The sequence below is a fragment of the Anabrus simplex genome, chromosome 11, assembly GCF_040414725.1.
Source record: "Anabrus simplex isolate iqAnaSimp1 chromosome 11, ASM4041472v1, whole genome shotgun sequence".
Lineage (NCBI taxonomy): Eukaryota > Metazoa > Arthropoda > Insecta > Orthoptera > Tettigoniidae > Anabrus > Anabrus simplex.
The window spans coordinates 35,463,240-35,480,081 of record NC_090275.1 but is presented as its reverse complement, the minus strand read 5'-3'; the positions used below and the strand labels follow the sequence as shown (position 1 = coordinate 35,480,081).

At 39.7% G+C, this 16,842-nt stretch overlaps 1 protein-coding gene across 2 annotated transcripts in view; it reads left to right on the top strand.

Moving 5' to 3' along the window:
- LOC136883357 (echinoderm microtubule-associated protein-like 2) overlaps nucleotides 1-16,842 on the top strand; it is a 340,211-nt gene that overhangs the window by 48,821 nt on the left and 274,548 nt on the right. The gene's annotated exons all lie outside the window — the stretch shown is intronic.

Here is a 16,842-nt window from a genome sequence, read left to right as displayed (position 1 = left end):
TTACTAGCACGTAAAAGAACTCCTGCGGGACTCAATTCCAGCACCTCGGCATCTCCGAAGACCGTAAAAGTAGTTAGTGGGACGTAAAACAAATAACATTAATTAATTATTAATACTGAAGGTAGTGATTTATAATTACTTTATAATTGTTGCGTTTGGTTCAGTGTCGCTAATCACCACGGTTTAGGCACCCTACTTGGCGATACGCCGTCCTACAGTTACTGTTAATCTTGCAGGTTGGCATTATGTAGTCATGACTGTTTTCGTGACTTGAGTGATTATACGTTATGTCACTACCGTATTGTGATAATCACTAGTGTTACATTTGCGGGTACAAGTAATGCATATATCTTCTTTTTCTCTAGCATTGTAAATGTACTCTGTTTGAGTAATACCAGGTAACTACAGTTATTGTGGCAAGTTCGAATAAAGCATTTAATAACATATTTGATATGAAATGACGAACGCAGCATTTTATTAATACGATCTTATATCGTCCATTTTGTATGTATAGAATTAAACTACGATGTATAAGAAGGAAGGCTCATTCTATCCGATCTTTATTGGCTCATTCTAGTTATTTAATATTTATTTAATATTTATTCATGAACATAACAGGCGTTCAGCCCCAAATACATGTTCACAATAAAATAATCCAACCTAAGCCACCATATAAACAAACACAAACAGAACAAACACCACATAATAACCTACCGTCCGGCCGAGTCATCACCCCCGGTGAGAAGAAGGCCGCCAACCCAATGATGACTCGACCGGCCCTTCCCGTGGAGACCTCCTGAAGGCCCCAAGATCCAACCAGATTACAATGCTTTCCCTCTCACCATTCCAATCCTCTTTAATTGCCTACTTGAAAAAGTCATTCGTGAGTGGACGAAAATGCTACAGGATGACTCTGGATTGAGAATTGGCTACAAGAAAGACAAGTTAACAGTCAACTGTTTAGCCTTCGCAGACGACCTTACACTCCTGGCATCCAGTGTGGAGGAAGCTATCCATCAACTATCCTCTCTCGACCACATAGCAGCTAAAGTAGGGCTGAAGATCGCCATCAACAAAACACAGTTTATCACCAACATCAAAGATGCACCCAAATCAATCCCACTGGGGGACAAAACAATACAAAGGACTAACTCCTTCAAATACCTAGGAGAATGGATAACCCCAAACATGAATGAAGATCAGGCCATGAACAGCAGATGCATCAAATTGGAAAATGCCTACCACCTATGTAAGAGTATGTACAAATCCAAATCCCTCTCCCTTAACCTCAAAATCAGGCATTACACTACTGTAGTGAGACCGTCAGTACTATATGCCTCAGAATGCCTAAACATGGTAAGAAAAGGGCAACTTAGAAAACTGGAGCTGAAGGAAAGGAAGATCCTGAGAAAAATCATGGGCCCCATTAAAGAAGAAGGCAAGTACAGAATCAGGCACAACAACGAACTGTACCAACAATTGGAGAGCATTACAACATCTATGAGGAAGAGGAGATTGAACTTCTACGGTCATGTCATGAGAATGGACAATCAGAGGCTCACCTCCAGAATCTTTCACACCATCTCTAGAGGGAAAGCGACTAATGCCAAGTGGGCAAGACTCGTCAGAAAAGACCTTCAAGAATTGGACATTGCTCCCAGTGAAATTTATGACAGGAATAGGTACAGAACGTTGATCAGAACATCAAACTCTCTCCAGTCACTAACAGAAAAAACAGTACGTCCGGGAGGAGGTGTGAAATGGACTCAGGAGCGAAAAGACATTCACAGTGCAAGAATGAAGGAGTACTGGTCAAAGAAGAAAGCTGCTAGAGATAAGAACCACGTGGTCCATAGCAGGCCCAAACGGAACTAAAAAAATAATAAGGAAGGAAAATCTGCAGGAAAGCAACGTTACCTCTATAAAGATCAATTCAGTTGAAATGGAAGGAAATTTTGTCATCAATCTAACCTACGTTATCTTTTGTTATAAGCTATAAATTTCATTTTTGTTCCGTATTGAAGTGTAATTATCTTGTCAATTTATTTCTTAACCCTCGACTGGTGTTGTGGGGTCTTTAAAGATACCAGTGACAACCCTGGCTCTCCTCCGTATTCCGTTCCTGCTATCGCCGTTCACTGTAACTGTTACTTAGCGCAAGGTCAACTGCTATCTGGAGTTGTAACGTTTAGTAAATATTAGTTTTCTCAGAAACTTGATTTAAATATTGTGTGGTGCCGTTTAGGACCCCACAACGGCGTTTGTGTTACGAAGTTTGTCATGACTTATAATTTTGTAAGTGGTCATATTTCATTCGAAGTGCGTGTTTGTTACTTGTTCTTCCTGAAAGCCTTACTATGGCTTCCACATCTCGCCCTGGCTTGTCGTTGTGTGATCCTAGAAGCGCAGTGTTTTAGAGGAAGATGCCCAAGGAAGTGAAGACAGCGATCTCTCAAATGAAAATGATCCAGATTACAATTCAGAGCACGACACAGATTCGGAACAAGAAGAAGGTGAGGAAGACGAAGAGGGAAGTTTCACGGACAACCTAGACGTCCATAACCAGCCGTAGGGGCATATAGAACGCCAGTGAGACGTCAAAGTCAGAACATTATTGTCAAACTTCCAACCCTTAAGTGGTTGTGAAAATGACACAAATGACCGTGAAATTCAAAAGTTTTGAGTTTTGTATACTATAATATTTAAATGTACCTTTTGAATTTGCTTTGGAGCAATGAATATTTAAAATTTGTTTCATGGGAGTACGATTTTCTTTTAAAATCAGTGACGGTAAAACAATTTTGCATTAACTCACAATCTATAATCACATTGTAGGTAATGCAAAAGATATAAGGAAATATAATTGTCATGTATTTATTTTTGAAACTTAAATAAAGGGTGTTTGAGGTCATCCATTTTATGGTATCCTTTTCGACCCCACAACATCTTTTGCGTACCAAAATTTTCACAACGCCAGTCGAGGGTTAAACTTTTCACGATTTTGGTACGGTTTTGCAGACTTAGCCTTTATGTATTCCTTTTGACTTACGGCATACGGACATGTAATATATTTGCTTGTGAGTACTTTTACAGCGTGTTTTCACTTCAGTTCGACAGGTAACAGCAAAATTCAAGAAGGGATCTGAATTATTTAGACAAGGCAAACACGAACGAATGCGGTGTATATCAAAATAAAGACAGGGATATATAACATTAAATTGATTGACGGCAAAAGAGCGTGTTTCCTTAATTCGTCAATGAGCTGGAAAACCGAATTATGGTTATCTTGATTGATCATTTACTTCGGTAAGGGAACTCCATTTTGATACATTTAGATGAGTTTTTTTAATGGTGATAGTCTCGTGATTTCAGTATGTATCTAGTCAAGTTGGCAGCAGTGATGAGCCATTAAGAAAAGAATAGGACGGCGATATTTACTTTCTCTTGTATAGTCTTATGTACCGAGTACTATACACGAAGAAGATTGCTCGTTTATTCATCTAGACTCCTGATTTTTACGCAGTAATAGGTTAGAATGCAAAATAATTTCGTTATTAGGAGGTGTCGACTAGCCCGTTCTTCCGATGTGTAGTGAGAGTAACATAAATTCTAGGGGTTCTGACGGGCCACACTCCTAAAGTTTATGCAAACCTCATAGCACAACCGTTGTGCAGTATAGCCTATACTTTATTACTCGCTTCAGTAAGTTTGCATTCTAACCTATCACTCCCTAAAAATTGGGATTGTACTGATGATTAACTTCGCTTTTCTGACTTTTTCTCGACGTATTTGTGTTGAAAATGGAGGGATTTAGATATTCTATTTCCTTTACTTGTAAAATCCTAAAATATTTGCACTGCTAATATAACACTTCAGTTGAATGTAGATAGCGACAGGGCTATTTTTATTTATTGGCTGGCCAAACAATGAGAACGTATTTTAGCTGTTCCCGCGAGATGTTGTTGTGATGCCAGTTTGCTCTACCACGTGCGTGTCTGTGAACTGCGCGGTATAAATACATTTTAGCGGTGCTGCGAAATGTCACTATAATGACGTCCTTCAGAGTCACTGTCCTTGGCGCTAAGGTACAGTGTACTGTTCATCAGTCAGGTATGCGAGTTAATGCTAGAAGCTCTTGAATTTTACGACATTTGTCTTAATACAAATGACTTTCCTATCTGTTTCTTCAGATAAGGGGCAGATAGCTGTCTGCTGCTTTACGTAGATTCGTATTAAGTCCACATGTGCAGCTATGTGCGGTAGGATTTTGTATTTCATTGTTTTATCCTTTAATTAATGGAACTGGCCGATTTATCTTGGCCAGCTGTTATTGTAAGTGGCTGACTCCATGGCTAACTGGTCAACGTCTTGACCTTCGGTTCACGAGGCTGCGGGATCGATTACAGAATGGATCGTGGGAATTCAGTCGTAAACAAATAAATACTTTCACTCGGACACTGGGTGTTAAGCCGGCTTTACATTTACGAGTAACTCGTATACGAGCGCTCGTATACGAGTAGGAAACACGTTTACATTTATGGTGCTTACTCGTATAAGAGTACAATTTCCAATATGGCTCCAAGCAGACGAAAACGTCTTGCTATAGCTGGTATCTTGCTGTTGTGTTTTAAAACAAGACAACAGAATGAAGCGAAAAAAAGTCAGGAGCTTTTGGGTAAGAATCCTTGAAGAAAAGATCCGTTTTTGGAATACAGGAATATTTACTAGTTGATTTATTAAACGAGAGAGGAGATGGTTATAGAGACTTCTTAAGGATGGATTTTAGTACATTTGAAATGTTGTACCTTTTGGTAAGTGGACGAAATGACTTTTATAATACCGGTAACGATATGCTAAATACTGGCATATTATTAGTAATTAATTTTTTCTAGTTTGCCCCTCATATCCCCAAAGAAAACACTCAGATGAGAAGTTGTATCAATTCTCAGCTGCAACTGGCAGTGACTCAGATTTTTAGCTACTGGAGATAGCTTCAAATCATTAGAATTCTTGACGCGTATATCAGCCTCAACTATTTCCTTGTTCATTCCAAAAGTTGTTGATTTTCTTTTTAACTAGATCCGTAGTTATGTTTAACTTCATAGGCCTTATTTCTCGCATTGATGTCCCGATATTGAGAACACTTAACATTCCACAGGAACTCCGCTCTGTAGTATAAATTAATGAACTCCTCCAGATTTTCACGAGACATCCTGCAGTATTTAGTCTCCGCCATTTTTAAAACAGTCTAACTCGGATGCAAGTCGGAAGCCTCTCTACTTTGATTGCTATTCGTATACGAGCTACGAGTACATACAAGTCATCGTTTACATTTACGATTTCTTATCCGAGTCAGTCCGAGTAGCCTACTCGTATAAGAGTTACTCGTAAATGTAAAGCCGGCTTTAGTAATGCCCTGAAACATTCCTGTAACTCGCACAGCACAGGCGTGACCAGACTGGTCTACTGTGGCTGGGTAATAGGCAGTTCGCACTCTGCAATGGAAGGTGGGAGAAAGAGGTCGCACGGGTGACGGTTGCGTTTAAATCAATTTCACAAATAGAAGTCCTCTTAGTTGTAATTACTGCGTTGATGGGGTGAAAGTTCCTTATGGGGATCACTGTAAGTATCTAGGTATTAATACAAGGAAAGATCTTCATTGGGGTGATCACATACACGGGATTGTAAATAAAAGTTGCATATCTCTGCACATGGTTATGAGAGTATTTAGGGGTTGTAGTAAGGCTGTAAAGATGGCATATGTCATCGGTAAGACCCCAATTAGAGTATGATTCTAGTGAATGGGACCCTCACCAGGATTACTTGATTCGAGAACTGAGAAAAAAAATCCAAAGAAAAGCAGCTCGGTTTGTTCTGGGTGATTTCCGACAAAAGAGTAGAGTTACGAAAATGTTGCCAAGTTTCGGTTGGAAAAACTTGGGAGAAATCAGACTAGCTGTTGGACTTAGTGGTATATTCCTAGCTGTCAGTGGATAGATGGCGTGGAATGACATTAGTAGGCGAATAAGTTTGAGTGGTGTTTTTAAAAGTAAGAAAGATCACAGTATGAAGATAAAGTTGGAATTAAAGAGGACAAATTGGGGTAAATATTCGTTTATAGGAGGAGGAGTTCCGGATTGAAATAATTTACCAAAGCAGATGTTCAATAAATTTCAAAATTCTTAGCAATTTTCAATGATTGATTGATTGATTGTATTAATTGTGAATTATAGCATTAAAATAATCGAAACATCGTAGGTACAATCACAGTACAGAATGCATCTTATTTGTTTTATTCAGTTATTTTCATAAGGTATATTTATTAATCGGTGCATTAGCCGACCAGTGCCTTTGGAGAGGTGTGGTTCCCCAAATCAACCACCAGTGATCTACATTTAGGGTTGTCATCCAGGTGGCAGATTCCCTGTCAGTTGTTACCTAGTCTTTTCTTCAATGATTGCAAAGCGAGTTGGCCGTGCGGTTAGGGGCGCGCAGCTGTGAGCTGGAACCCGACTGTCGGCAGCCCTTAGCTGGTTTTCAGCGGTTTCCCGTTTTCACATCAGGCAAATAAATGCTGGTGCTGTACCTTAAGGCCACGGACGCTTCCTTCCCACTCCTTGCCTTTTCCTATCCCATAATTGTCATAAGACCTCCCTGTGTCGGTGCGATGTAAAACATATTTTCAAAAAATTAAAAAGATTTCTTAAATTATTTCAAACAACTGGATATTTATCACATCTTCTTTGGTAAATTATTTCAATCCCAAATATTTCTTCATTTAAGCGATTATTTGTCCTAATTTGTTCCCTTAAAGCAGGGCCTCTCAAACGCACAAAATCTCACGCGTGCAAATCGAGGCGCAAGAGCTCCGTGCACTGTGCATCGCTCCCGCTCGGCACAGCTCGTACCAACGCTTCGTCTCTGGGCTACTCGGCTAAGCTCGGCTCAACTCGGATCAATTCGGCTCGGATTTGGAGCGCTACGCAGGAAGTGAGGAAGAGGGAGACAGGGGGAGCGAGCGAGACAGGCGTTGGGAAAGAGAGAGACAGTGCTATTGCTCCAAATTGAGGAGTGGGGGTCTGCACTCTGGTCAACCAAGCGAAGTCGTCTTTTGCACCGTGCACAGTGCATGCACCAAGCGCATGCACCCTGAGAGGCCCTGCCTTAAAGTCTAACTTAATGTTATTACGTGTTCTACTTTTAAAATATCCACTCAAGCTTATTCGTCTACTGATGTCATTCCACGCCATCTCTCCACAGACAGCTCGGAACATACCTCGTAGTCGAACAGCTCGTCTCCTTACTCCCAAGTCTTCCCAGCCCAAACTTTGCAACATTTTCGTAACTCTACTCTTTTGTCGGAAATCACCCAGAACAAATCGAGCTGCTTTTCTTTGGATCTTTTCCAGTTCTCCAATCAAGTAAACCTTGTGAGGAGGATCCCATACATTGGGGTCTTACCAGTCACTTTCAACCTAATAGGTCCAAGCCATACTGGGGCGAAACACAGGTACTTTTATGACTGAGCAACCTGAATTTATTAAATTTACCCATGTTTTCTATTATCTGCTTCTGGATAAAATTAAATCTTGTTTATTTGTTGAATGAAATTTATTTATCCAAGTTAATATTGTAAAGAAAAATACCACTGCAGTATTCGGTGACCACAAGCAAAGCTGTATTGGACCCACTAGCCAGCTTTTTCATTGTGAGGGAGGAGAGTTAGATTTGCTGGACTTACAGTATAGCCATTTAATGTGATACTACATAGAATAGTTCCGCGTAATATAATCTACTTGCACCTGAGTACTGTACATGCGGTCGTTATCTACATTATATGCATGCCCCACTTCCCACCCTTATCTCTGACGTCCTTTACTCACAGCGGCGTCATGTTAGCATTATATCGTACAAGCTCGACAATCGATCTCAGCGAAATGGAAAAGTGAAGACTTCGTAGATCAGGGTGCATATACCTCACCATTTTAAACTAACCAAATAATCTATATATATATATAAAATAAGAGTTTTGTCTGTACATTGCTCAGAATTTGAAAAGAATGGTATTTCTGTATCGGTCATGTCCACAGTAACAAGACAATGCATTTTTTACTTTTCCGTAGTCTGTCTGTCTGTCTGTCTGTCTGTATGTATGTATGTATGTACACGCATCAATAGAAAACGGCTGAAGAGAATTTAATGAAAATCTGTATGTAATGTCGGGTGATGAACCACTGCAATCTAGGCTACAAATTATTTTATTCACGTTGAGTGAAATGGTAGTTTAGGGGATGGCCTGAAATATAATTCTGTACTGTTCTGTACTGTTCGTTGAAAGTGAGAAAGTGTGCAGTTTTTCATTTGATCGAGTATTTTATATGATAACATTGCCTTCAATCGCTACATCCCTACTGACGTTTTTGTAATGACCTATGTTGAATTCAGTTAGGAAAACCACCAATTCAGTCTTTCTGAGAATCCCGTAGCGAAGCACGGGTACATCAGCTAGTGTATAATATAATTTTGGGGATCTTAGGTCGTGTAATACTTATATCTTGACGCGTTTGGAACCTGTAACCAGGATCGTCTTCAGAACAATAACAAAGATTTTATTGACAACTGTCTGTCCATAGAAACCAGACTCTAGATAGAGGGACCCTGTTAGAAATGTAGTCCATTCCAGTGCCTCCAGATTCAAGGAGAAAGATGTTGACGAGTTAATTATAGAGGGTAGCTATGACCTACTCAGTATATAGCAGTCACTTTTGTTAACATTAATCAGGTGACAGCAGTTCATATCGCATCACGTATGATTCTAGGTATAAACCGTTTCTCTTTACAAATGACAGAAGTTGCATAAGAAACGATTTGATGGTCATTGTGTGTGCCATGTTCTGCCACAGTAGACTTCTCTGGCTGGCAAAGAGGTAAAGTGCGTGCGATGTTCTTCGTCAACATCTTTCTCCTTGGCTCTGGAAGCCCGGGAAATGAACTACATTCTTTACAGAGTCTCGAGTTTCGTAATTTCGGAGTGACAGTTGCCAATAAAATCTTTGCTATTGCTCTGAAGACGATCGACATGAAAGTGAAGGCGCCATGGGTATGATTCCTGTTATATACAGCCGGTTGAAACTACAAGCTTGCTGGCTTCCGTTTGCAAACCTGTGGAGTTGGAGTAGTACCATAATGTGTGGAATACCGCCAGTCTACGCTACTCTTGATTAGTACCGCAACGTGACAAATACCATGGTTCTATTTTCCTAGCGATAAATACCATTATGAGGGGCCGATGACCTGTATTTTGGACCCATTTTGACAACAAGCATAATCGATTCAGCATCGTGCTGTAGAAGCAGTCCCTTAGTCCGTAATACTATTGTTTTGTACCAGCTTATGTGCATATGAGGCACTGTGGGTCGGATCCACTGATCGTTTTAAATTCATATCCGTCCATCCATCCATTTATTCTTTGTCCTCACGCTTTGAATTCTGGTCAGTGGAGGATTTTGGACTTTTAATTTGTCATTCAGTTTCGTCTCATTTCGTACCATTAAGGGCCGATGACCTTGTTGTTAGGCCCCTTTAAACAACAAACATCAATCATCAATCGAGTCATATGTATGAAGTGTAGTTTCTCTCTCTCTCTGGGCACGTTCTGAGAAAAGTGCACTTTTAGAGAGAAAAATACATTAAAAATAATGTTTTACACATGAAATTTTGTAAAATCCTTTGTATACTTTACTGTTGTGAGAGCTGGACTATTAAAAAAAAAGGAAAGAGATTTATTGAAAGCAACTAAAATTTAATTTATTTATTTATTTATTTATTTATTTATTTAATTATTAGATACAAACTATCGAGGGCCATTTTGCACTAATAATAATAATAATAATAATAATAATAATAATAATAAGTTTAAATACGTATAAAAGATAACGAAGGTATAAACAACAATATTAAGAAACAACAATAAATTAACAATTTTAACAATAACAATGTAACAACAATGACAACGGTAACTGGCAAGTGTCGGTTACTAAAATTGGGAAGAAGAAAGGTCGAGGGTTGGAGGGAAGGAAGAAAGTGAAAACCTGGGGAGGACTTAGAGGAATCTTCAAATTTTTTGTTTGAAGGATGCGAAAGGTGTGAATATATCAATATCGGGTAGTGAGTTACCAAGAGTAGGGAGACGGTGGAAGATAGAGCGTTGATGAGTGCGCCGGTTGCATGTAGGGCGGTGAGGAACGTGTATAGGGAAGTACGCCGGAAGAGTATTACATTTGGTGTAGCCATTGATTATTTTGAAGAAAAATTACTAGGACAGGCTGGACTGAAAAAAAGAATCGAGATGTCCTCAAGGAAATCAATGAACGTCGGAGACTGGAAGCTAAAACTTGGTCATATCCTGAGACATAATGACTTCCTAGTATACATCTTTGAAGGAAAAAAAAAAAAAAACTAGGAAAGAAAGGAAGATGAAGCCCAAGAAAGACATATACGTAGGATGTGAGAAAGTTGATGGGATGTAAAAAAAAACAACAACGAGGAAATGGAGAGAAGAGCAGGATTGAGAGGGGAATGGTTGTAGCGACAAGGCTGTTTTTTAGTGTAGCATGATTTTCTTTCTGGAAATGAATGAATAAACAAAGTAATATTTTTTTGTTTTAGAAGAACTACATAGTGTTTGTGTTAAATTTGAGTTTTCTATGTGTAATAGTATAGGAATAAGGTGGAATCATAAAACCATACATGATTGTGGTTAGTTGTATTGCCAACTCTACCCTGTGTCCTTAGTGAGCAGACGAAAGCCTGTGGCAGTGTGGTCTTGCTACGGGTTGGTTACGGGGATGTGGCGAGTAGCAGTTTCACTGAGAAACCAGTTCCAGCGACCTTGGAGTGAAAGGAAGTATTCTCTTGAGCCAATCTTTCCTTGCATTCATTTCTGTGAAAGGCTGGCAGTGTCTAGGAATATATCGCCAGGGAATGTAGAGAAAGTCTTGATATGTTCGCGCTCCATTTGTTATTGAGCAAGGATGGCCAGTGGCATCCTACCACACATTAGTCCTTGATGGAATGTTCGTGACTTACAAACAGGTTAGTAACTTATTAGCTCGGCCCTTCCAACCTTTCAACAATCAGTAAGTTTTCGGCTCAATGCTACTAAGGTCGAATGCAGGGTACGACAAATCACGAGCGCCAGGTCGCCGTGGCGCCTAAAATTCTTTCCTTGGCGCCTTCTTTTTTCCAGCTCAATATAATCTCCCCCTTCATATATTTCCAGATTTGGTATCGCTGAACTATTGAACTCCATTCTATTTATCGAACTTGGTTGACAAGAGAATGAGTTAGGTAACGGCGGGGATCGTGGTAAATATGGGCGATTTATGGTTTGATATTGATTTTATTACCATTTTAAATAACAGTCAAGGCCGTGCTATATAAGCAATAGAAGAAAAATTAAGTACGAACGTTTGGGTGTCGAGAAAATATCTCGTAAAGAAAGTATTACCGACATACAAATATCTAACATATTTCTCATGTAAATGACCTGAATACCTGCGATGCTCCTTCACTATCAAAATAGAATCTCTTTTCCTATTAAATTAACTATTCCATCAAATATGTTATTGTAAAGTAAAATAGAACGTCTTCTCACGGAATTTATTTCCGTTTTTGACAGAATACGAAGCTCCTAAGCCTGTGCATGGACACAAGACACAATAAGGGTGTCCTGTAGAGTATGGGGACCGAGCTCGATAGCTGCAGTCGCTTAAGTGCGGCCAGTATCCAGTATTCGGGAGATAGTAGGTTCGAACTCCACTGTCGGCAGCCCTGAAGATGGTTTTCCGTGGTTTCCCATTTTCACACCAGGCAAATGCTGGGGCTGTACCTTAAGGCCACGACCGCTTCCTTCCCACTCCTAGCCCTTCCCTCTCCCATCGTCGCCATAAGACCTATCTGTGTCGATGCGACGTATGCAACTAGCAAAAAAAAAAAAACCATTAAAGAGATGTTAAATTACTAGTCTAACCGATCGTTAGTGATAACATTTCAGCTCTACGTGTCATTTTAAGGTGATGTTAAATCTTTAACAAATTTTGATGACACCGGTCATAATCAATTGCGAAATGTATAAATACGTAGAAATTTCCAGTATACGTAAGAGTATTGTCATACCGACATTTTTGCCTGTGTCTTCTGTCAATTTGATAAAATAAACATACTGTAGACAGCATTTGTAAATGAACGGAATATTGACCGTAGTAAGTAACCAGTATGTTGTTGAAAAAATCAATCCGGAATTATTGTTGTTATGCTTGTTTTGAACCTGTGTAGAAACTAGGGTAAAGTCATACAATGGTTGCTGTCCTGTGACGTTTAAGAGTCCTCGCTGATGGGGTCAGGAACACAGACTTGAGACGGTCATTTTTATAATCTTCCGCAGAAAATGTTATATTTCTCTCTCAGGTAGTGACTAGGTAGATTAAAATGCTCCTCCTTTAACAAATGTAGTAGACGTGTTTTCATTTGAGCCGGACTCAGTTCGTAGAGCGCTGGCTTTCTTAGCCAAAGGAAGTCCACTCTATCCTAGATTATACTGCTAATAATAAGAGTTGGTGTCTGACATTTCTTAGAGGGAGGACCGTTTACTGCCTGCCTAGGCGGGATAAAGGGAGTGGCTGTGTGGTTGCCACGGAAACGAGGGTGGGGCGACTGCGGTTGGCATGGAGATAAAACTTCAGGGCAGCTCGTCTTGCTGGGAGTTGCCAAACCTGTCACTGTCACTGATAAGAACCTGATTGTTTGTATAAGAGTGATCGCAAATGGGACGACGCCGCCTGGCCAGGCAGTCTACAACAGATCACAGCGGTCAGAATGAAGGAGGGAACAAGTGAGCCGGAAGCGAGGGGTAAGAGCATGTAGAAAGGAATGCTGGAATGTGGCAACATCGTGAAATGGCACGTGCAGTGCTCCTCCCTCCAACCTTACCTGTCAGACGCAAACTTTAGTTAAGTCTAGTATAGTCCGGTGGTATTTGCTGGACTACATTTCTAGCATCACGGAGTTCAAAAATCGTAAAAGTAGTTTGTAGGAGGTAAAACTAACGACAGCGTTATTTTACTGAGATGTTGAATTCATTGTTGAAATTTTCCGTCTAAAATACCTACCATAGGCAATAGTTACCGGTATGCCGATCCTGTGTAGAAATTAGTGAAAACACATTCATTAGGTATTATTATTATTATTATTATTATTATTATTATTATTATTATTATTATTATTATTATTATTATGTCCGACTCCTTGGCTGAATGGTCAGCATACTGGCCTTCGGTTCAGAGGGTCCCGGGTTCGATTCCCGACCGGGACGGGGATTTTAACCTTCATTGGTTAATTCCATTGGCCCGGGGGCTGGGTGTTCATGCTGTCCCCAACATCCCTACAATTCACACACCACACATAACACTATCCTCCACCACAATAATACGGTTACCTACACATGGCAGATACCGCCCACCCTCATCGGAAGATCTGCCTTACAATATTTGCCTGGTGTGAAAATGGTAAACCACGGAAAACCATATTCAGGGTGTCTAGTTTTGAATTGTAGTTTAGATACACTTGAAGTACAAGAAAAAGAATAATAAGAAAATTTTTAGGACAAATAAAAACAACAAAACGGTGAAAATTAAGAAGTAATAAGGAAATATGCAAAGACGTAGAAACAATAACAGAAACAATGAGAAAAAGAATATTGCTATTTTTGAACGTATCTATAGAATGGATAACAAATTGACTAAACGGATATTCAAGTATCTTCGAGGGAATGGCAACAACAAGCTGTATAGAAGAGGTCAAGAAAGATTTAGAAAGAAATAAGAGAAGAGGCAACTATGGAAAGAGAGATGTTTAAAAATAAGGTTTTAAGAATGGAAGGATTCTAAGGAATAATGAAAAAGAAACCTGGTCCAAAGTGCTCTGAGAGAAGAATAAAGCCTAGTGCAATGATGAAGGAACACTGGAAAGAACGAGAGGGGAAACAAGGAAGGCGTGGTTTCCTATTTTCACACCAGGCAAACGCTGGGGCTGTACCTTAATTAAGTTCACGGCCGCTTCCTGTCCCATCGTCGCCATAAGACCTACCTGTGTCGGTGCGACGTAAAGCAACTTGCAAAAAAAAATAAAAAAAAAATGATGAATTGAAATTGACACGTGGCCCCTACCAGGCCTCATCGTAAATAATAATTAATAATAATATAGTTTTCGGCTCTTCTAGAGCTGAGGAAGATTGCGAGCTACAGTCTAGTTACTGAAGTTTGAGGCCTCATGCAGAAGTTCTTTGTGGTTGAAGGAGAGAATATATCACCATAGAGAGAAGTGACTAGTGCGCGTGTAGCGTGACGAAAGAGGATACCTTGCTCGTGCTAGAGGGGTTGGCGATGAAGGGTGGACGGCATACAGGTGGTTACCGTCAGCGGAAGTGGCCCGCACCTGGCTGTAACGGCCGTCCTCCTGATATCCGGTACTATCACACGTGTGGGCGTTGGCCTTCATTAACCACAGCAATTTTGTTCAAGGATTAGAATGGCGAAAGAGAATTTTATGTTAAAAATTAAATATTAGTAACGTATGTGAAGAACTGAAAGGTTCAACATCCATCTTAAGATATCACCTGTAACATACATAGATACATACTGGGGTGACCAGATGTCCTGCTTTCCGTAGGATACTCCTTTTTTTTAACCCTCTACCCTGCGGTCCGCGTGAAGTATAGCCCAACTGTAAACTACTATAAAGATAAATATCACCTTGACAATATTTCCGTCCATGGACTCATGATCGGAGCTCGAGGCACAATCCCTAAATTTCATGTACAGTTATAGGATTCTCTCGGTCTCAGCCGGACACGACTTCACGACATCGCTATCGCCGCAATACGAGGTTCAATGACCATACTCCGCAATCATCTATATAACATCTATATATCTATATAACATCTATATAACAATAACCGTATTGCAAATTTATTCCTGAGCCTTGTGGTGAATTTTCTACCTGGCACACTAGCAAAGTTAACAGTAACTCAGAGAAGACAAAATACTGTGTATTCGACATACTTTGTCCTTGTGGCAGCCTCCGCATGGGGAAGTTGTAATAATAATAATAATAATAATAATAATAATAATAATAATAATAATAATAATAATACAAATAAATAAATAAATAAATAAAAATATCTTCAAAATATCCTGAGTTTGAATATTATCCTGCTAAAAGTCTTGCGAAATATAATGCACCCATCCCGGGGAAGAACCAGACAAGTCTTTCCTTTCCGATTTTTTATATTTTTATGGTAACCTACCAATTTCAGTACTCTAAATCATTTGAAAAGAATAGAATCAGTAATTTCATCATGATACGGAATGCATAGCCAAATTTTACTTCTGGATTATTCATGAATTCAATAGTCCCCAGTAAGAAATTTGAGTTATCTTACTTACATTCTGAATGTTGTGTACAAAAGTGGCTTCAGCATGATTAGTGTAGTTGTTTTCTCTTGTGTGTAGTTTTTTATGTTGTTATTGTGGACATGGACATAATCATGTTGTAAATGCATTATTGTGAATTAATGTAAATGCTGCCTTTGTTAATGAGAACTGCTAAATCTAACTAATAACATGCAAATGTGACTTACATCACTTTGATGTTGACTCGTCCACACAAGAAAATAATGCTTGGTCATTGTAAAAAAAAGTCATTTTTCACAATACAAAGCTGTTAGTCATTAATTTTGTGGAACTATACTAAATTAAACCCAAAGCCTCTTTTGAAAAGCTGTTTCATATAAGGCAGCATGTTCTTACAACGTGTTTTGACAATCTGTGATTTCGAATTATTTGTTTAAAAATGCTTCCCCTCAAAACTTTTCATTTTTTTACTTATTATTCCCTGGGATGATTGAATTGTATTTTGATTTGAAGACTCTGTACCCTTTTATCGTACACGCACGCACACTAATGGTGTCCCGACATAAACAATCAACACTGCCCCAATCCAGTACTGAAGATGAGGGGAAGGGAGTGAACAGGTAGTGCTGAATACACAGTGTGTGTATTCCGGCGTTATACTGTAACATTGTAATAAGATGGCTCCTATCCTATCACAGGTGAATCGAGGACGTATTATTGGCATGTGGGAGGCTCACATGGTCCTCCAAGCAATAGCACAAGCAATACCATGCAGTCTTAAGACAGTTTGGCGGTGGATAGAAATATGGCAAGAACGAGGTGAAGGATTGGTAGACCCGATATAACACAGCTACAAAATATTCCTAACTAGTATAAAATACTTTTCGGTTAAAAACCTCCTTTACCTCTTAATACTGTAATTATCAAGTAGTTACTTTTTAATTTTTTAATGTTAAAATGCTATTTGTTCGGGGCGTCGACCTAAATAGTTCTTTTGCCCCTACTTGCACAATATATGAACCTGCATGTAATTGGAACTGCGAAAGTGTTGAGTGTTGAATGTGAGAAACGTTAAGGACGACACAAATACGCAGTCCCCAGGCCAGGGATATAATCATTTACAATTAAAACCCCCTGACCTGGCGGGGAATCGAACCCGGGGCGGCCGGACGCGTTGCCCCGTACACCGCGGGGTCGGACGAGTAGGTAACCTAATGCTGTACTTCAATACATCTGCCACTGTGCCCATTTCGATCACAACGAAGTCTTGCAGCGGGCTGTCTGCATGCAGTCCATGGAGCAATGCGTTAAGCGAGAAAGTGAGTCATTGTGCCTTCGACACTACCCCTTCACTCCCTTCCCCCATGTGTTG